Source organism: Stegodyphus dumicola, chromosome 5, assembly GCF_044657685.1.
Source record: "Stegodyphus dumicola isolate Sdum_Otavi_A_Nest chromosome 5, ASM4465768v1".
NCBI lineage: Eukaryota > Metazoa > Arthropoda > Arachnida > Araneae > Eresidae > Stegodyphus > Stegodyphus dumicola.
Window position 1 is genome coordinate 112,006,366 of NC_140772.1, and position 22,589 is coordinate 112,028,954.

The 22,589-nt window shown below is 35.2% G+C and overlaps 1 protein-coding gene across 1 annotated transcript in view; it reads left to right on the forward strand.

The window, feature by feature from the left end:
• The window catches only part of LOC118183653 (fat-like cadherin-related tumor suppressor homolog), a 1,041,784-nt gene that overhangs the window by 502,712 nt on the left and 516,483 nt on the right, over positions 1 to 22,589 (forward strand). The window contains exon 3 of the mRNA XM_085816972.1: positions 18,371 to 18,430. The gene's annotated coding sequence lies outside the window, so the exon portion shown is untranslated. The remainder of the gene's footprint in view (positions 1 to 18,370; positions 18,431 to 22,589) is intronic.

Genomic DNA, 22,589 nt, shown 5'->3' on the forward strand with positions numbered 1-22,589 from the left:
CATGTTCTTCAAAATTTTCAATAAGCTATGGTGATCGAGCAGATATTAAACTTCACATAAACTATAATAAGCATAAAATGTCAAATTCTGCTGCTGCATCTAGCTTCTCATTAAAGAATTTCTTTAAGCAGGAGAAAATGGGTGATAAGGAAGCAGAATTAACTGCAGTAGAAGGTACTTTTGCGTACCATACTATTTGGCATATTTTGTGCCAGATAGTCTATGGATTGTACGCCCAGGCTGCTTCAAGTGGCATTTCAGCCTAAATTTACATGTTCACGAACGAAGGCCTAAGCAGTGATACTAAATGTTTTCATGCCTTATGCTTTAAGAGCTTCGCACAGTGATTTGAAAAAAATTTTATTATTATTATTATTTTATTTTTATTTATGTATTTATTTATTTATTTATTTATTTTTTTCAAATCTGATGCGTCCAATCACAAGGATATAAAACCTTTTCCAATACTTCTTAGATTTATAGACCAGAGTTATGGAATTAAAGTAAAAATTTTAGATTTTAAATCCTTACCTGGTGAAACATTAGATATTATCAGCAACTATTTAACTACCTGTCTTGAGGAAAATTATTTAAGAGAAAAAGTTATTGGTCTTTGTACCAATAATCCGAATTCTAACTTTGTGAAGCTGATTGACGTGGAGAAAATAAATGTTCCGTGAAATTGAAATGAAACCTTAGGTTGGAGTCGGATGGTTGAGTTAGAGTCGGATGTGTATATTATCCATAACACTACAAGAAAGTCACCTGATGTTTTACCATTTGATAGAGAAATGATCATTTCTGAGATATACTATATACTGTTAGATTAGACATATTGAAAAATTTCTGTAACTTCATAGAAATCGAATTTTCAATGATACTAGGATATTCACAAATAAGATGGCTAGCATTACTTCCCGCCATTGAAAGGGTACTCCAAATGTTTCTACCACTAAAGGCTTATTTTCAATCTCAAGAAAAGTGTCCATGGTTACTTTTCTTTAAAAATCCTGTGGCCGATGCTTGGTTACATTTTATTAACACTTCAGGGTTCAGTATTTACAACAAGTTATTACAACAGTTGAAACTCAAATTGCGTTTGTATTTGATGTAATTGCTTCAACTGATGCTCGAAAGCTTCAGTATTGAGCAAGGCAGAGGATAACTTTATTCCAATGAATGTTAAAAAAACTCTAGAAAAGTAGGAGAGAATGGAGAAGTATCATTATACGAAATTAATTGAATTTCGAGAAGTTATTGTTCCATTTTATCAAACTGCTCGTACTTATATGGAGAAATGGGGGGGGGGAAGATGGAAAGGTACAGCTGGATCATATTAAATGAAATCTTTTCTTGAAGTTAAGTTGAAACAGCCTTTTTATTAATTAATAAAATGATCATAAATTATTGGAAATTGATATATATATATATATGAGGAATATGTTTACATTAAACAATATATCACTAAGTGATAAGATTCAGCTTGAAGAGTATGTTAATCACCAAAATAAATTTTGATGAAAATTGCACAGACTTTTACAAGAAGATCAAAAAAGGTAGAGAGATATAAAAATATTGTAAGAAATATTCGTAATTCAGAGAAATATAAGGCTAGTTCGTCAAAATAATTTAGAAGGGTTACAAGTTTATTGTTTTGCTTAAAGATGAATACTGCGTTTCGATTCATTTTTTATTTATAAAATTATTATATACCGCTATTAAAAAATAAAACAGAAACGATTTATATATTTATATATATATACTTACATAAGACCTCCTCCACAGTAACAATAATAATAAAATAATTTATTTGTAAAAAACAATATTTAAAAAGGAATTGTGATCAAGGAAAAAAATGTTTTTTGCCCCATGACCTTTCGGGGGATTTTCGGAGCGATACCTCGACTCGGGGAATGTTCTCGTCAGATCACTCGGATGTTCTCTGATCTAGTAGGTGTTTGTGCGCTTGTGAGTTAATTGTTTATTACATTTAAGATGAAATTAATTATTTCATGATGCCTCCCAAGAAGATTGTTACCTTAGATGGTACTGCAAAGAAAAATGAGAAAGTCATTCTTACGGCGTTTCGACATCGACGATCTACACTATTCTGAAGAAGAAAGAAATTAAGGAACTTGATGTAGCCAAAGGAGTTACCGTTACTTCCAAGCACGGTCCAAAACTCCTGGAAGCTGTTGTTGGTGTGGATTAACGTCAAGCAGTTAAAAGGTCGGTGTCGGAAGCTATCATAAACTACGGTTATATTATTTACCAATGTTATTTATTAGAAAAATTGATTTTTATGTTAATACTTTTGGGGGCGCGGAACGGATTAACTGGATTTCCATTATTTTCAGTGGGGAAGTTTGTTTCTAGATACGAGTAATTCGCTATACGAGCTCAATGCTGGAACGAATTAAACTCGTATCTAGAGGTTCCACTGTATATTAATCTCGGTGCGATTTGTTAACAAAGATCAAACCATTTCTAATGCATTTGATTTAAATAACCGGATCCATATATACATTTCTACGAAAAAGGCTGATTTCGAAAAATTATCGTCATCCTCTATGGCCTGACATACTACTCATTTTCTTGAGAATTTTATGGGATTCTTTCTTCTAAAGTGCACAGGGAATTACGGAATGTTGAATTAGTCCCATTTTGGGGATTAAGATAAAAAAATCCATATGTTCCCGATAGTGTTAGTTCTCAAAATTTTAAGTCTGTCGTCAATTCTCATATTTCTTGACCTTTTTTGAATTGTGAAGCTTTCTTTTGTGTATAAAATTTTAACCCTTAATTTTAAATTTTGAATTGAGAACAGTTAATTGACTTTGATAGCTCCAATTTTTGAGCAGCTTGGCGGATAGAAATATCTGGCTTCTTCTGAGGAATTTCGGTTTAATATTTTAATGACTTGCTTGTTTCTTTTCGGATCTCTTTATCAACATTATGAGTGACTTTAGCATGTCGTGCTTTTCATGTTATTTTATAACTCAAAAATCTTAAACACAGCTGTTTAGCTTTTTACGCCGTGACAATTAGGAAACCGTGTTATTTTTTTCTTTATAACTGAAGTTAAATAAAGTGTCATTTTACCAATGTTTCTAAACGCATTCTCACTGCACTAAATGTTTTTAACTGGAACTTCTGTTTTGAAGGAAATTAATCTCTGATACCACGACAACTTAAAAACTTACATATTTATTTTTATTGACTCAAAGTTTATGATGTATTTTCTCCCAGTTTACTGCGTGCCTTCGTAGTGTAATTGGCAATCACGTACGGCTAACAATGGAGTTCTAATCCTGGCGAGACACTGCACATTTTTCATGTTTCCTGCTTATATAAATACTTAATCTCTCTACAAGCTAACGGATATAGTTATCTCATTCCTATCCCGGACACGTTTTGTTTTACACTTTTTTAATATGCATTTTTATTTATTTACTTACTTTTAAACGTAAACTCTTCTTTGAGTTGTAAATTGTAATCTGAAGTTTTCAAATTGAATTTTTTTTATATTTATTTGTTTAATGAATACAAATTTCTTGCGGATTTCAAAAACCAGCGACATGTTTTCTAGCAAGTACTCTCCATTTCTTTCTGGCGTTAAACCGCTATTCTTCATAAAGAATGTCGCGTAAAAGCAATACGCCATCATTACGATCATAAAACTTCTTTATCTAAATTGACTTCCCTCTCCTTTTACCTAAATTTGTGTCTGCATCAAAGCTTTTACATTTTACTTTAGAATCTCAATTCTCTTGTTGTCGAAGCTTAATTTGCAAAAGTTTCTTCTTTCTCCCTTCGCCTTTGCATTTCCCAGATGAAAGCCGATATTACCGTATTTCGAGGAAAATAAATGGAGAATATTTAGTTTATATGATTTTGCTTGCACACAACACGTACCAGGATAATTTTTCTTGGTTGTTTATTTCTTAGATCACGAATGTGTGTGTGTCTGCGTCTTCTTAAGTTATTTTTATTTCTTTATACCATTTTATAACGTCAGCAAATTTTTATATTTGTGGCACGTTTATTTTTATTGCTAAATCTTTAAAATGGGCCTTAAATTTTGTTTTCGTGATTATTATTGTTTTTTTTTATTTAGGTAGTTATGTTCTTCGTCTCCCCTTTCATTTTTCTCCCTCTCTCCTTATTCTTATTTTCGAAATAATTATGAGTTCGTTCTTTTAGCAATTTAAATACTTCAGTACTTGAGCAGATTTTGAAAATGAACAAAAATTTTAATTTGTGTGTAGTGTGATAAATATTTTAGATAAAACTTTTGCATATGAATATGCTTAATATTCTGTAAAATAACTCAAAATTGTGCGATATCTGCGATGGTTTTTATTATCGTCTGATTCAATTACGGGAAAGTTAAATCTTTTTCAAGAAGTTTTTATTCTGTAGTTGCATGTTAAATTCAGTTCAATTAATTTTTCAACGAACTCTTAGTTTAAGAAGTATTTTTTAAAACTACCTTTATTTATTATTTACCAATTATTTCCCGTCTCTAATTAAATAAACGGGAAAAGTTCACACTTCGAAAAGAAATTCCAAAGAAAAATTAAAGGCTTTGTATGCACTCTTATAATAAATAAAAATTTTAAAATTCTAAATAATTTGATTAAATTTAATTCAAATACACAGTGTATTATTTTACCCAGCTGGACTCCCAGTTTTTCATCGCATCTCCCGGTCTTCGGTAAATCATCAAATCTCCCAGTTTTAAATTTTTAACCTTTTCTAAAGAAAATGTTTCCCAGCAATAAATAAAATTTATTGAATTAAACTTAAATTAGGCAGATTGCATCCCCCCACATCAGGCGATTTTCAAAATAATTTTGCTTATTAAAGTTTTATTAGCTCTCATTAAATTTCATTTAATCGGAGTTGTCTTAATCTACTGTAGACATTTGTAGACTGTTATACGAAGATTCAGGCAATGTTTAATCAGTTAATATTTGTACTTAATTTTATTTTACTTCAGTATATGTACATTTCTAAGTTTATGTATGAAAATACTATGTATATTAATTTTATGTTCATGGTGTTTAAAAGTAGTATTTTGATAAATAAAATTTCACTGTTCTACATTTTTTCAGTGTAAATTTGCAAGAGAATTAAAAATTGAAATTAATCGAAGAATATAAAATTTAGAATACCTTATAAGGTAGTTCTCCTACTTTCTCAGTATGCCTTCGTGGTGTAATGGCCAGCACACTCGACGCGTATTCGAGAGGTCTGTGGTTCGAGTCCCGGCGAGAGCATTGCTAATTTTTCATCTCCCTTGCTTTAAAAAAAAAAAAAAGAAAAAAAACCTCATGTCCGTACAGTGGTGCCCGAACTAAAAAAGGTGGTGGATGATAATTCTCCACCCCCCAGGATTTGGCGATTGGGTCCCCTAATCCCCAGTCGCCCTTTAAAAGGGAAGTATATTAAGTATTCTCCCGCCTTCTTAGCATGCCTTCATGGTGTAATGGCCAAAACACTCAGCGCGTATTCGAGAGGTCCGAGGTTCGAGTCCCTGCGAGGACATTGCTCATTCTCACGTCTCCTGCTTCGAAATAACCTAATATCTCTACAACCTAATTAAATTCTAATATATTTGGTTATCAGGAAGTTTGGCGGTTTTTCAAATCGAATAGCCTTTTTCTTCTAATTATTGTGTTACTGTTGATAAAGAGTGACTTTGATGAAAGCGGTTCTTTAAGTACTGCATTTCAGCTCATGATGCATATTTCTGGCAAATGTTGTAGCACAATTTTTGTTTCAGTGCAGTGGTAACATTGAAATCTCAAAATTTTATTTTTCTAATATATGACGTTTTATTTAAAATAAATAAATAAATAAATAAAAAATAAAAAGGCGGATTGGATGAGAATCCTGTATAAGCAAGAACCTGTTTAATGAAGCTGTCGTTGAAAATCCACGTTATATAGTTCAAGATTTATTAGCCTAAGTACACTGGTGAAATAAATTAAGAGAATTTGCATATTTTATCGAATTGCATGAAAAGAACTGAACTGAAGGAAAAGCTAGTGCTTCTAGATAAAAATGCAAATCTTGTACGGCAAATATGTAAGCGTACAAGTGTGTGTATGCGGAGCAAGCAGAAAAACAGGCTTTGTAAGCGCGTGGAGCGTAATACGAATTGCGTTTGCTAGCACACCTCGGCAAATTTCTTGGTGTTATCTTGCAGCAAACGGTTAAATTCCCATCGGAACAGTAAAAATAAGTAACCACCAACGTTTAGATGATGGAATGAGGTGGTGAATTGTGGCGAGGCTAGACGCAGGCCAATCGCAAGTCCAAATATGCATAGAATTTAATTTAACGCCCAGCGTCGTGTGTAATCCATGCAAACAGTTCCCGGATACTGGATCCATCGAGAGAAAGCCTGGGCAAGGTCGTCCAAGAGCCGCGACGGCCAGAGAAGATCGCTATTTGTCCATTTTAGCGAGGCGTAACAGAGGGGACTACAGCTTGTCAGCTCTTTTGGGACCTGTATGCAGCCACAGGAACCCGTGTAACAAGGTGACTGTTTGCAAAAGACTGAATGAGAGAGGGTTGTTTGCCAGAAGACCGGCTGTTTGCATCCTGCTCACGTCTACGGAAAGGAGAGTCCGATTAGAATAGTGATTGGAGTAGGGAGCAATGGCCGACCGTTCTGTTCACCGACGAGTTCCGTTTTAGCCTAAACACCGATTCTCTCCGTACTTTCATATGGAGAGAGCCAGGGACCCACTACTTACCCTCCAAAGTCCGCGAAATCAACAATTATGGCGTGTAATGCTCTGGGCTGGCATCATGTTGGATATCCGCTCATCTTTTCACGTCTTTGATAGAGGCTCTGTGACTAGTGTGAGGTATAGGGATGAGGTCTTGGAGCCCTATTTTCGCCTTTTCCGGGGGTGCAGCGGGCTCCGAGTTCATCTTACAGGACGATAACGCGAGGCCACATAGAGCTTTCCTGGTCGACGAATTTCTCGAGAGTGAGGATATTCGCTGGATGGATTGGCCGGCCAGGTCTCCAGACCTCAACCCTATAGAACATGTCTGGGACTCTCTGGGGAGGGCAATTTCAACTCGCAACCCTCTCCGAGAACCATCCAGGAACTGAAAACTGCGTTGCTGAATGAGTGGGATCAGTTACCACAGGCACAGATCAACTGCCTTATTTCCAGTATGGCATCACGCTGCGAAGCCTGGATGGCTGTAAGAGCCTATACCCCCTATTAACTATTAACCTATTTCTTTTATGTCTTCTGCAACCGCTCTTTGAGACCTTCAGACTCCCATGAGTGTTACACTCCGACATGTGTGTCTATTGTAACTGTTGAATGTTTATTTTGTTTGTATTATATCATCCTATGTCCACACCAAATTTTATTAAAATCTGTCCAGTAGTTCTGGAGATCGTAGATCAAATATGAAAATTCTCTTAATTTCTTTCACCAGTGTATTATAAAAATGCAGCACATGATCATTTGAATAAGACAGATTATGTTAGCCATTACGACGCTATGGGTACCTCGTACTTTAACAGAGAAGAATATGTTTGCTCGACTTTCAGCATGAGATTCTTTGATGAATCAAAACAGAAAAGCTTCTTTATCGAAATAGCTCATAACTGGAGGTCAGAAATGGATGCTATACAAGAATGGATTATATGATAAACTAAGTGAACATCTTTTAATAATATAGAGAGGGAGGTTGCATCCCCAAAAAAGTAATGCTTTGTGTATGCTAGGACTAAAAAGAAAGTTTCTTATGAATTATTGCCACCAGAATAAGGCAATAAATTGCCACGAAATAAGGCAATAAATACTGTTCCCAAATATCAGCTTTAAAAGCAGAAGTCTAAGCAAAGTACCTAGAACGGATTAATCGTTGAGGTGTTGTTTTGACAGTTCCCCCCCCCCTCCTTCAGTGTTGTCTGTACAATGCTGAGCTCCACACTTCCATGAATGTCAGGTAAAACTTGCTGAATACGGCTGGAATGTTTTGCGCTTCCCCTCCCTCCATATTCACTAGACCTTCCTGTCTCGGAATTTCATCTCTTCATGTCTTTTCGAAATTATCTGGACGGCCTGGAGTTCGTTTCTTTGAAGGCTGTTAAACAACATTGCTGTAACTGCTTGACGAATAAAACAAGTGACTTTTTTGAAAAAGAAATTTTCCGGTTGCTATTGAAATGACAATAGGTCATAATACAAAATAAAGCGTATGTGAACTCAAATTTTCTTATGTTTTTGTACTGCTTCATTTGCATTTATCAGAAAAAAATCGCAGAATATTTCGTGTGACCCAGTAATTTACATCAGAATGGTATTGTAAGTAGTCCAGTAATCCGAATCGTGCTTTATAATGTGAATTTAATTTACATGACGAAAAAGTACCACTAGCTATCAATTTGAAGTTAATTTGAACTGATGTTGTTGCTTAGCTTAAAAACCTTCCGGTTTCTCTGGTTTTTAAGTTTTCAGTATTGGTAGCTATGATTATATAACCAAGAATCTACGTTTTTAGAAGGTTGAACACGTTTGCTTTTGAAGTAAGAGACAATGCAGCCGGGATCAAACTCTACTGAATCTACACTACTATCTCTACTGAATATTATGATCTTATTCTGAAAAGCATTCTACTACCTAGCATGTAATGATTATTTACGATAGTTATGGTCAAACAGTGGCTGTGTTGATCACGATCCACATATTTCTTTTATTTCACTTGGTTAAACTTTGGATTTATTAGATTTATGGGAAATCAAAAACATTTATATTTTAATACTGAATTCGAAAGGATGTCTAGTGAATTACATGTTACCTTTATGATTTGGTATCTCGATCAATTTTAATTGGACATCTGGGATTTAGAAGGAAGAATATATAGTAAACTCTCGATTTATCGGGGTTATCCCGGAGATGAGGTTCGTGTTATTATATTATTACTATTTTTATATTATATGTATATTATATTATTTTATATTATATTGTTATATTTGTTTTGCATACCCAGTTTTGTTTTATGATGATGGTTTGTGATCTGGTGGTAATTTTTCTCCCGTTCGTATAAACGAACTTCAAAAGAGGTGAGGGGGATAATCGAAAGACTTGTAAGGATCTTAAGTTTTACTAACGTTTATTTTATTTTAAATCTTTACTATCACTTCTTATTTTCTACTTCCGGCCAGAATTATAAGCGTTAACTGATTTATGCAAAGTTTGTCTGGCGAACGCCAAGTACTTAAGTTGTGGCTTTTTGCCAAGCGAGAGAGAGGAAGCAGTTAGTCGAAGCAGGCCGCTTACCTTAGAAGTTTTACTCAGTTGCTGGTTGCCTTCCAGGCCAGAGGTTTAATCCTCTTGATAACTTTAAACGTATTGTAGTGTTCACAGTTCTCTGTACTACATACGGCTTCCTGTTAATATAAGGCCAATCTTCCACGTTTATTATTTTAAAAATAAATTAGAGTTTAGTTTTATTTTTATATTTTTACGTTTAGACCACAAGTAGTGGGTCTTTGTATTCCGAAGTACGGAAGTTATTGTAAATAGAGAAAAATAAAGGGTTTTGTATACCCTTCTTGTGTATCCTGTCTACTTCCCACAGTTATTGAACATAGCTTTAGTAAGCTCTCTGTTCCGAGTCAGGTCCTTGCATGTTCCCGAAGAAAGTAAGACGGAACAATTGAACCTGATAGTGGCGCCCAACGAAGAAGAATAACCATGGCCGAGTTTCAAGAAGAACCTGGGCTGCCTGCAGAAGCGGCTCCGAATCCAGAAATGCCAGCTGCCGCCCTGGAAGGATTTGGTTACATCGTCCAGACCATGCGCGCTTCGATGAAACCAGAGGCAACATTTAATGGAAACTCACCGGTAACCAGTTTTTTGGAAAAATTGGATGACCACTTCATGCTCTACCCCGTGCACGAATTTCAAAAAGTTACCTTAGCTACCAGCGCTTTGAGGGGCCAAGCGCTTAACTGGTTCAAGTGTATAGGCAGAAGTCTCTTGGGTCAAGCAGGAAGTCCCACCTATACTTACGAGAATTTCAAGACTGCCCTAGTAAAAGCCTTCCCTGTTGTAAGGGATCGTGCGAAATTAGAAACGGAACTTTTTAGTATATATCAGCAAAGAATCGAAAATCTCTCAAGCTTTATTTTAAGAAAAATTCACGTCTTCAAACTCTTGTATGGAAACCGTCCGGATCCTGAGATAATTCAAGTGATTTTGCCGAGGTTACTGCCCCAAGTACAAGACTTTATTGAATTAAGAAATCCGACTACACTGGAAAAGTTATTTGAGCTAGCAATCCAGTTTGAAAGTAGAAGAACGGCGGACATTGAAAGAAGACGCCAATATCAAGAGCGAAACCAATTTGGTGCGCCAAGACTACAGCAAACTCAAGTACACGGCTACGGAAGCAAAGCGAATCAGTGGGCAAGGAAACCCGAGCATTCAAAAACAGCCGGCGAACGTCGACAGTTCAATAGCAACCCAGGAAAAAAGTCTCAAGGCTAGTGGAGAAAGAAGGAAAGCACCGAAAGGAAAAATAATTTAAACTAAAACGGATTTCTGCTGACGGGAGGGTGCGGAAATCCGAAGGCCATGAAAACCCTTCTTCCTTCAAGTTAAATACAGTAATGGTGAAAAATTTGACTCTTCCGAAGATTGAAGCGTTGGTGAATAATATCCCAGCCACCGCACTCCTGGATACAGGCGCGCAGTGTTCCTGTGTGGCAGAAGATTTTTTTAGGAAGTATTTTCGGAAATACCGCATATATAATTCGGATAATACGACAGTGTTAGCGGCGCAAGGAGAAAAATGTAAGTGTATAGGTAAATTACCGCTGTATGTCCGTATCAAGGACGAACAAGTAAAGGTGATGTTTTTCATAGTAAAGAATCTGCAAGCACATATTATTTTGGGAATAGATTTTCTTTCAGAGGCACAAGCAACGCTGGATTTTAATGAAGCGTCCCTTAAGCTGACAATGTAACCAGTTCGTGGAGAAAAGGCTGAACCGCCGATGTTAAATCTTGACCACCTGCCTAATGACGAGCAAGGAAGAATCCGACAAGTGGTAAGTGAATTTTCTTCGTTATTTAGTGATATTCCAGGATTTACTCAGGTTACTAACCATAGTATTGACACCGGAGATTCAATGCCAGTTCGCCACAAAGCATACCGGTATGATAAGAATAAGGAAAACACTATAGAATGGCATATCACCGATATGCTACGTAAAACGATCATAACGCCCATCTCAAGTAGTTATGCTAGCCCGGTGGTTTTATGTAAGAAAAATAATGACTATCCTTTGACACATCCAAAAATGTGGAGATTCGCAATTGACTACCGTAAATTAAACTCCGTAACTAAATATCCGGTATATCCGTTACCTATTATTGAAGAAATTCTAAAGAACATAACATCCACCAAATATATGACGACTTTAGACTTAACGACTGGTTATTTTCAAATAGGGGTTAGGCCTGAGGACGTGCCTAAGACTGCTTTTATAACCAAATCTGGCACTTATGCATTTTTGCGTATGCCGTTTGGCCTTTCAGGGACGCCGGCAACATTTCAGCGATGTATGGACATTGTGTTAAGACCTGTTCCTGGAAAGTCCACATTTATCTATTTAGACGATATCATTATTACTAGTGATAATCTCGACCAACATGAACAGGATTTAAGACAGGTGTTTTCTTTACTAAATGAGGCCGGTCTAAAAGTTAATGTCGAAAAGTGCAAATTTGCCGCCTTTGAATTAAAATATTTAGATTACAAAATATCTCAGAAGGGAATCGAGACAGACGAATCAAAAATAATCGCTGTACAAAAGTATCCGACTCCAAACACGGCGAAGAAGCTCTCTTCTTTTCTAGACTTTGTTCATATTATAGGTCCTTTATAAAAGATTTTGCAGCTATTGCCGAGCCATTGTTAAAATTAAAAAGGAAAAAGGCAAGATTCTCGTGGACGGCCGAAGCCAATAGTGCTTTCGAAAAATTAAAACAAGCATTAACGCAAGCCCCTGTGTTGAAATTTCCTGAAAAGGATGAGAATTTAGAAATTTCAGCGGATGCTTCGGATTATGCGGTAGGAGCGGTACTTTCGCAAAATCAGCAGCCCATGGCATTTTTTAGCCGAACTTTAAATCAAACACAAAGAAACTATTCCGCGACCGAGAGAGAGGCACTTGCAGTTCTGTTAGCAGTGCAAAAGTTCCGAGTCTATTTTGGAAAGGCGCCAATAACAGTGTACTCTGATCATGCGGCGGTAACTAGATTGTACTCAGGGGAAAACTTATCCCCAAGGTTAATAAGATGGGCACTCAAGCTACAAGAATATAATCTGGTAATCAAGCATACCCCCGGAAAGGAAAATATCGTAGCAGATGCCCTATCCAGAAATAAAATAGATGAAGAAGGTAATACCGTAAAGGTGGCAATGCTCACAGCCTGTACAATAACTTCCCGAGAAACTGTAATAACCGAACTGGGTAAGGATCCTGAGTTTGGAAGCATTTATGAGTATTTAAAGGATCCTGAAAATTTTAGCCACCAAGATATTGTGGCGATAAGAAATAGGGCGGCCCATTACGAACTAATAGATGGTCTATTATTCTATACAAAAACTACGAATTCCAACAACGAATTTCGACCTGTTATCCCAGCTAGTCTTAGATTAAATATCCTGCAGGAGCTCCATGACAGCCCTTTAGCTTCTCATGCTGGTATTCGAAAAACTATCCAACGCGTACGCGAGGCAGTCTACTTTCCTGAACTGCAAAAGTTAACAAGGGCGTATGTCCAGTCCTGCCCAACATGTCAAGCAGTTAATTATATTAATTTCCGCCCGGCCGGGTTTCTAAATAGTATTAAATCCGAATTTCCAAATGAAATAATTGCCATCGATTTATTGGGCCCTTTCCCAAAATGTCAGTTAAATAAAAGTCGCTATCTCCTTGTTATGGTTGATCATTTTAGTAAGTGGACCGAAATTGTTCCCTTAAAACGAGCCTCCGCGAAATTAGTTACTGATTCTATTTTAAATAAATATATTTTAAAATACGGGGCGCCCCTAAAAGTTATATCGGATAATGGTCCTCAATTTGTAAGTAATGTCTTTGAAGACATGTGCCAAAAACTGGGCATACGTCATTTAAAAATGGTCCCGTATCGGCCGCAATCAAATATAGCGGAACGGGTCAATAGAAATATAGTGAAAATTATCCGTAGTTATGTTAAAAATTTTCATAAAAGCTGGGATAACTATGTCAATGAATTTGCTTTCGCCCTTAGGACCGCAAAACATGATACAACGGGCAAAACTCCTGCTGAGTTATTTTTAGGCAGAAAGATTATAACGCCGTTAGATAAATTATTTTATGTGCAACAAAGAGCCCCAGAATTTAAAATGAGTGATATAGAAAAACTAATTAAAGAAGCAAAAAAGAATACTGAAGTAGCACAAAGAAAACAAAAGCTATATTATGACTTGAAACGACGGGGAGTAACTTATAAAGTAGGGGATGAAGTATTAAAAATTAAGCATTCCCTTTCTTCAGCACCAGAAGATAAAACTGCCAAATTTTTTCCACGATTTGAAGGACCATATATCATAGAAAAAATAACTCACGCTGTAGTGGTGTTAAAAGATAGAAATGGTGAAACCTGCTCCGCAAACATTGATCAAATCAAACCCTACTATGATCGTAATAAAATGCAAATATTTACAGATCTTTTGCAGGATCCGGCACGGCAGACACTGCAGGCACAAGCTCCAGAGGTGGAACAACGACAAGTACAAGGGCAAGCCATTAAGAGGCAGGAGCAAGTGAAAAGAAAGTTTCCCCGCGCGAACATTGAAGGTAACAAGAAAAAGAAGCCGTTCCACCGAAGCTCACGAATACCCCCACAATGAAGAAGGGAGAAGGACGCCGTATGCAAAGAGAGCCAGGAGAAATGACGGCAAATATAACCCGGCTCTAAAACGGAAGATCTACTCATCCGACAGGACTCTCCGCAGCAAATGTCGCCGAACTGCGGAAGGGCCACCAGCGGCGGAGGAAAAGTTACAAGGAAAATTTGAACGGCCAGCAACGAGGTCCAAGCAGGAACACGAAAGAAGTTTCCCGGTTCCGCCAAGACCAGCTGCCATCAAACGGCCAAGACCACAGGCAGAGGCGAAAAAGAAGGTATTCAAGGGTGACCGAACTGGAAAAAAAAGAAAGCTTCTAGAGGAAGGCACTGAAGGGCGAGCATGCACACGAAGGAGGATAAATCAAACAACAATCTACGCTACTTTCCAGGACTGGGCTCAGAAAAGAATGTCCGAATATCACAAAGATAAGTAAAATTTTATCTTACTTTGCAAACTTAAGTTAATCTTTCATTCTTACTGCAAGTGGCAGATTTCAAGAAGTTTTACCTCATGCGAGGTCTACCTTTATCGCCAAAAGGGCGAGAAATGAGTTGTTACCGATTTTGGTATTATGTTTTTCAATTACTCGCGTGTAAAACTAAAGTTGACGTATAATAGCGATGTGTAAAGACTTAAATATTGTAAAAGTTATTGTATAAATTTTATTTAAAACTTTCTGGCAAGAAAGAAGTTTTAGTCTGAAAGACTTTTTGAAATGTAGTATTTCAATGTAGAAAAATTGGCGCTTGCTTTGAAAAGAATAGAAGTTAACAATGTACTACTAATGTATGTTGTCAAATGCGTAAAATTAACGGCATGTTAATATGTTCTTATATACAATGTGAACTGTTATTTCAAATGTTAAGAAATACCGTGATATGGTAAAAGTGAAAGTAATGTTAATTTTTTTTTTTTATTCGTGTGACTGTAAAAAAGACTAAATCATGGTGAATATGTGTTAAAGGTTGAATGAATGTAGTTAGGCTCTCTGACGCTACACTTCAGAGTTAGCCACTTTCAGAATAGTACCTCAGGGCTTAGAGTTGAAGTTAGGGTGTGTTACGAGGTCTTGGTATGTTGAATTTTTAACACATTAGTGCTTTGATTTTAGGAGGAAGTGTTGAACACATAGACATAAACACATTCGTGTTTGGTGTTCTTTTACAACACATGTCAGAGAGCACGGGGAGAGATAATTAAAATAGTCATGAATGAAATAAGAATGTTAAGAGAAATATAATTATACATATTACTTGCCATTTCATTGTGTAACATTTCATTGAACTAGTTTTCCTTCCAGATCTCTGGAAGGAACCAGATTTGAATAAAAGCTCCTGTTTAGATGCAGTACAGATGAAAAATTTGTGTGTCCTGGGAGCTGCTATTGTAAAAACAAGTTTCTTTCTTTTAAATTTCTAGTTTCTAGCGAAAAATGTTTGTAAAAGATTGGCCTCGCGTTAGATTCTAGAGCTAAAAGTTTTCAACAAGGTCGTTTTAGACCTCAGTTTAAAACTAATTAACTCTGGCGGGAAGTATGTAAGGATCTTAAGTTTTACTAACGTTTATTTTATTTTAAATCTTTACTATCACTTCTTATTTTCTACTTCCGGCCAGAATTAAAAGCGTTAACTTATTTATGCAAAATTTGTCTGGCGAACGCCAAGTACTTAAGTTGTGGCTTTTTGCCAAGCGAGAGAGAGGATGGAGTTAGTCGAAGCAGGGCGCTTACCTTAGAAGTTTTACTCAGTTGCTGGTTGCCTTCCAGGCCAGAGGTTTAATCCTCGTGATAATTTTTAAACGTATTGTAGTGTTCACAGTTCTCTGTACTACATACGGCTTCCTGTTAATATAAGGCCAATCTTCCACGTTTATTATTCCAAAGTTAAGTTAGAGTTTAGTTAAATATTTTTATATTCTTACGTTTAGACCACAAGTAGTTTGTCTTTGTATTCCGAAGTACGGAAATTATTGTAAAGAGAGAAAAACAAAGGGTTTTGTATACCCTTCTTGTGTATCCTGTCTACTTCCCACAGTTATTGAACATAGCTTTAGTAAGCTCTCTGTTCCGAGTCAGGTCCTTGCATGTTCCCGAAGAAAGTAAGACGGAACAATTGAACCTGATAGACTGAGTGGATAAAAGTCGGTAGAGAATGGATTTAAAAACGCCAGAAACATCAAATCTTTCATTAGCTATTATAGTTCGTTACTTTCAAATATGCATTTTGAAGCGTTTCCGTTGCACGTCCCTCTGTGTTAATGTAGCGTCATTATAGCACAGTACTTTTTTTCCTCCACTTCGTTTGATACTGCAGTTGAAGTCGGCCTTCATTCGCAGGCTTTACACGAAGGAAAACACCTTGAAACTCAATAAAGTGGGGAAAAAAACAGTTCAAAGAACTTGCGAGTTGTCGCACCTGGTGTTACCATGGTTACGACATAAACAGGGCGAGAAAATAACCCTGAAATGCATTTTAACTGAATGAGTGGGATCAGCGTATTATAAAGTAACAAACTGTAGTTGATAAAGTCTGCATTGCAGATTTTATTTTTGATAGGAAGTTTAACTTTTGATTTATTGAAGATTTATGCCTCAGTTATCTGCATGTAATATCTTTCACATTTTTTCATCTGTATGAATGACGCAGGGAAGTTGCGAAGCATTTGTATTTCAGAAATTCTGGCGAAAATTAATCTGTCACATCGTAGATTCATCATGTAGTAATATTAGTAATTTAAAATATTTATGGAACATGGAAGGAAACTGACTTGTTAGCAATAGTTTCTTTATTCTTCCTTTTTAAAAGTTTTTAAACTTTACAACAAATCCCCGACTTGATTTTTCATTCCTCTGTAAAATTTTCCTTTCTTTTATTTCCTTTTGAATTTTTATTTCTGCTGTAGTAACGAAAAATGGGAGAAAATGAGAATGGATATGCATACCCTTTTTGGATTTCGCTTTCATTCTGTTGATGCGTACCGTATGTAATATACGAGCAGCTTCGCTGTCAGCCTTCGTCTGGCTTTTAAATGTACCGGAAAAATGGCTGAAGGGAACACCAAACGTTAAATTTAAAAACTGCGTAGAATTTTACTCTGCAGAACAACTTCATAAAAAAAAGTTATTACGTATAACAAAATTACAATGAAATAAGCAATATCCCTTAATACAAATATTAATTATCCTAATAAATAAATTAAGCAACTTCCCTTTGCAAAATGTTATGAACTCAAATGGTATAAAGGAGGTTAAGATCTTTGTTTCCTAAAAAAATCACTCAAAACTTTTCAATATCTTAAAATCAGTGACATGAGCAAGAAATAACATAAAAGGATACAAAAAACAAAAAATTCTGAAAAGCAAAGTATAATTATTGATATTTTATCTTATATTTTCAAGAGAAAAAATTACAATGAAATAAGCTATATCCCTTAATAACCAACTTTCCGTTGAAGGAAAAAAAAATGATGAAAAACTTTTCAATATCTTACAAACAGTGAAATAAGCAAAAAATAACATGAAAGCAACTCAAAAAACATAAAATTCCGCGTAGAATTTTACTCTACAGAACAACTTTGTTAAAAAAAATCAATAAAAATGTATTATATATGTATATAAAAATGACAATGAAATATGCCAACCTCTTAAAAACATTGACATAAGAAATACGATGAAAAATTGTTGCCAAACCCATATTTCTGAAAGAATGAAACTTCAAAATGATGCGATTTCATCAAAAATCTATCAACAACAATAAGACAGGAAAATTGATGCCAAGATCACATTTTTAAAGATGTGAGATGTGAGAAGTGTACTCGGAAGCTTCATTTAAAAAATTTTTAAAAATACAAAGTATTATTATTTTTCCAAAATTCTTTTTATAAAAGTAGTCGCAAGGATGATAGTTTAACGTGTCCAAAAATCAAAGAAAAATAAACTGCACATTTTTAAAAATAAACCTTTTTAGAAAATATCCCGTTGAAAAGGTGTAAGTTCCCTTTGTTAAATAAATTCGTATTTAATCGATTTATTGAAACACGAAATTTATTTTAAGTTTGTAAAATAGCTAAGTGCCTACGTTTCATGTCGATGTGAAAATGGAGTGTGTAGAGTAAAATCTCGCTTTCCTATAGCCCATTATGTCTCAGAATGACGCGATTTCGTCACAAAACATAAAATAAAAAACATTCCAATTCGAATTTCGAAAAAAACGCTTCGAGGTGCACTGGCTCTTGTCTACATGCACCTATGTACCAAATTTTGTAGCCGTGGGTCTATTAGCTTACGCGCAGCGCGAACGAAAGACAGACGCACACACACACAGACAGACTCTTTGTTTTATTATATGTAGAGACTACTATGTATTATTTTGCAGTATTATTACATATTCTAATTGCATTTCTTTGTCTTTCTTCCCACTAGGATAGAAATATATCTTACAAACAAAGATGCTACACATACATTCGAAGAAAGGATAATAAGGTAAGTTTTCTCCGTTGCAGTTAACATAACATTTTCCTTTCTCTTTAACTCTTTTAAGAATACGCAAATGCATAATATTATCGTTCACGCGCATGGTTGCGCTTTCTTTGAAAATAGTAAAAATAAATCACTGGATGAATACATTAAATAAGAAATGTTGTAAGAAATTACCGCTTTTCCCCATGTGTGATGTTGTGGTGTAGTTAGTAGCTCGTCTTGCTGGCAACTGCAAGAAGAGTGGTTCGAATCCCGGCAGAGATATAATCGACTTCTTACGTTTGCACCTTCAAAGGCTGTAATGTCACTACAATTTCTTTCTTTTTCCCCCCCTCCTCTCGGTTTTTTTTAATAATTTAGTTGTATAACTATTAATATGCTTCATAACTGTTGCATTTCATGGAACTAAAATTAATTTATCTTAAAACCCGTTAGAATCGAGACGCTCCATTAACGGACAGTTCTTGAAATAGGTCACTAGTTCACTTCCAATTAGCGGACATTCCCTGGTAGTATAGTACCTGCTATAGAGACGTTCGATTTGTGTTCTATTTTATTATTTATCAATATACAATCAGAAATTGTGTTATAAAGGCTCTTTTGGAAATAGAAAAGGAAAATATGTATACTTATATTTATGATAAATTAGTGTAACTTAATGTTTCTTTTTTAAATAATTATATGTTTATGTAATGCATTAGACTGACTTGGTAATAATGTTTCTCTTTTTACTAATAAATTATCAGATAAATGTCCACTTGCTGGACATTTATCTGATAATTTTTTCCTTTCTTATGGTTAAATGGAATTTATTCATTTAGATAATTATTTCTGTTAAATTGGTGTTTTTGTCATTATATTGTATGTTTTCCGTTTTTTTAGCACGTCAGTTTTCTAAAAATCACTGTAACCTTGTAAGGTATTTCAACAAGATGCCTGATAGCCTAACCATTGTAGTACTAATACGGTTGGCTCAGAAGCGTTAAAGTTGTGTTATTCATGAGTATTTGAAGCTATGATGAGACTATTGTTGGGAGTTCGCGAAGAGGAATTTCTTGCTCTTGAATTGAGATATTTCCGAGAATAGCCTTTTCCACAAAGGCCGTTTGTAACCAGCTGGTCCCCATCTTGAATTTCGAATTGTAGACAAAATCAATTTTTCCATCAGCCACTAGTCTGGAGAGGGCTTCATATATAATGTAGCTAACATATGTGCCAAAATGTTTATTTTATTGCTGAAGCAGCTGCAAACAGAAAATATTAAAGCTACAAACTGAGTTTTCTTTTATAGCCCATTTAAGCTAGAGAAATAAATAAAATTCTTGAACTTTTTATTGAAGGTGGATTGAAGATTTAATTTATGAGAATAGCTAAGCTTGTAATCTCAAAAGTGATTTTGAAGGTGGATAAGTGTACGAGATGCTTTAGGAAAAATAGCTGTAAACATTATTTCCTTAAAGATTGGTTGTAAAGGTGTACTTTAAATTGCAGGAGGCTGGGTGTTTTATATATATATATATATAATACAGAGAATTTTATGAGAACGAATTTTTTCACTGTAAATGGTAAACATTCTGTAAAAGTAAAATTTAACATTATATATTTGAAAACTGTTTTACGTGAACGAGATTTCTGCTTTGTGCTTGCATTACCAAAAAAGTGCGGAAATTAGGTATTGTGCAGATTATCTACTTAATCTGCAGATTAACTAGGGTGATCCGTTATCTAAAGAATCAAGTTAATACAATCAAGAAGGAAGAAGGAAAGGAAATGAGAGAAACAAACTTTTGAGCTTTAACGGCACGGAAGCCATTAATGTGCACATTAGCTTGGTAGAACCCGAAAAACTCTTGATTCCGCACTTTAACGGAGCAAATCGGTTAACCTGCAGATTAGCTAGGTAATGTGCACATTAACGAATTTCGAGCATTAACGAGACATTAGTTTTGTTGGGGAAAGGGGAGGGGAAGGCAGGGAACATAAAAATAATCACATATGCTCTCGCCGGGATTCTAACCACGAATCTTCCAACTGCTAGGTGAACGTGGTACCACTTACGCCATGAGAGTATGTGCGGAAGGATGCAGGTGAATTTTTTATTCAAGTAAATTCCAGTGAAGACAAATTATCGCCCATCACATTTTAGTTTGGGTGCAGATGTAAAAACATTAAATTTTTCACAAAGAACAAGAAAAATCAGTTATGCCCTCGGCAGAATTCGAACCACGCTTGTATGTGTTTGCTAGTTGGACATATTATCAATAACACTCCAAAAGCACGCTTGGGGGGATGCCATAATTCCTTACAACTTTCTCCAAAATTTATTCTCAGATATCTTGAATTACGTCTATCATAGGCATATGGAAAAGGCCCAAGTCATTAAATTTGGAGTATCCCTTCAGAGTTTAAATTGCAGTATGGGCAGTTTTTGTTTTTAACTTAATAAAGCCTATTTAATATTTTAAAATAATGTTTGGAATATTTACTGTACGGCGAATGAATAAAAATTAAGTTGACGTATATCTATCTGTAAAACCTTATTAGATCAATCCTAGCAAAACGCGAGAATGCCTTCGGCTGGACTCGAACAACAAATTTTCCAGCTGCTAGCTAGCTGTACTGTCATTTCTTTAATTTCTAGATGTATTTTCGTATTACTAACGGTGTAGTAACTCCTTTCTTCTTTAAAATTTCTATTTTTACGAAAAATTTTTACCATTTTGAAAACGTATTCTTGAAATTCTCTGTTATTTAAAAAAGTTTTGTAGCTAGAAGGTTATGCGTTGGATAAATATGTAAGGAAATAAAGCCTGTGTGCACCCTGCTTGGTGGAAATGCTATATTTTGATGTAATTTATCAAAAAGAAATATAATCTCTTTCGTAATGTCCAGATGTTGTTATAGAATAATATTTTTGAGTGTTATTTTGAGGATGAAGTATTCCTTAAATCATAATAATCAAATAAATTCCCCCCGTAAGTTTTCAAACAGAAATACAGCGCGTTTCTAGAAAAGCCTCGGATTGTTTATTCGTGACATTTCTTGGAATTTTTCATGATTTAGTTTTATAAAGGTAAAATTTTCACAGAAACATTCGTCTTCCTTTACACAAGACCCTGAGAATTTTTGCGGATGAAAGCGAAAGTGGTCGTTTTTCATCCTTGCAGATTTTTTTTTTTTTTCCGTGGGGGGGGGGGGGGGGAACGTCTTAAGGTTGCAGATATAATTCAAACATTTGTTTTTCGCTTATATGTTCCTCACTTTTTTAGACATTATTTTGCTTTAGTTTGTTCCGTTTGTGTAATTTTCTAGCATTTTTATTTACCTTAATTTGTGTTTTTGCCTTTGTTTTATGTTGGTGTCTCATTATCCAGTTAAATTTACCAGCATGTAATATAATGTAGTTATTTCTCATAATGAAGTCCAGATGTATGCATTACTAATTGGGTCAGCAAGTTTTGAAATTAAATGAGCTGTTATCTTTAATAAGAACAGAGTGAATTAACTTCGTTTGCTTTCGGTTTGCAGACCATAACTGTTATGTAATATTATATGTGAAAGAAAACATTGCCGACGGATGGAATTATTTCACCCATTAATTAAGTAAGGTTTTAACCTTGTATAATTCTAATTGTGTTGTTGTAGCAAAGTGAATAAATTTATCTGTTACGTAGGTCTGCATTTTCTATATAGTCTTGATTAAAGAGTGATAATTTTAGTAAAACCACCCAGATCAGTGAGTATAATTTGTAAGAAAAATCATCCAGTCTTCATGTGCAGTCCATTTAGTTTATCGTGTTTTAAGGTTATTATTTAAATTAACTAGTTATTTATAATTTCAGCTTTTATTATACATTCTTTCGTTTACTCAACAGAATGTAAATGAGAGTTAGCTGTTATATAAACTGAGGTTTTAGGATTGTTAGACAGATCATGCTTCTGGTATTTTAGATTGTAAGACAGCAAGCTTCTGGAGCACGCTACGTTTAGTCCCTGCTAGCTTTAATCGTTGTAATTTTATTCGCTGTCGACATATTTGTTTTCACGCCCTAGTTAGAGTTATAGAACCAGCTTAGTGTATATTTAAATTGTATAGTCTTTGAATACTTTTTGCGTCTTAAATTGAACTGTTTCTGTTTAGTTGCCTTACCACGAGTTTTGG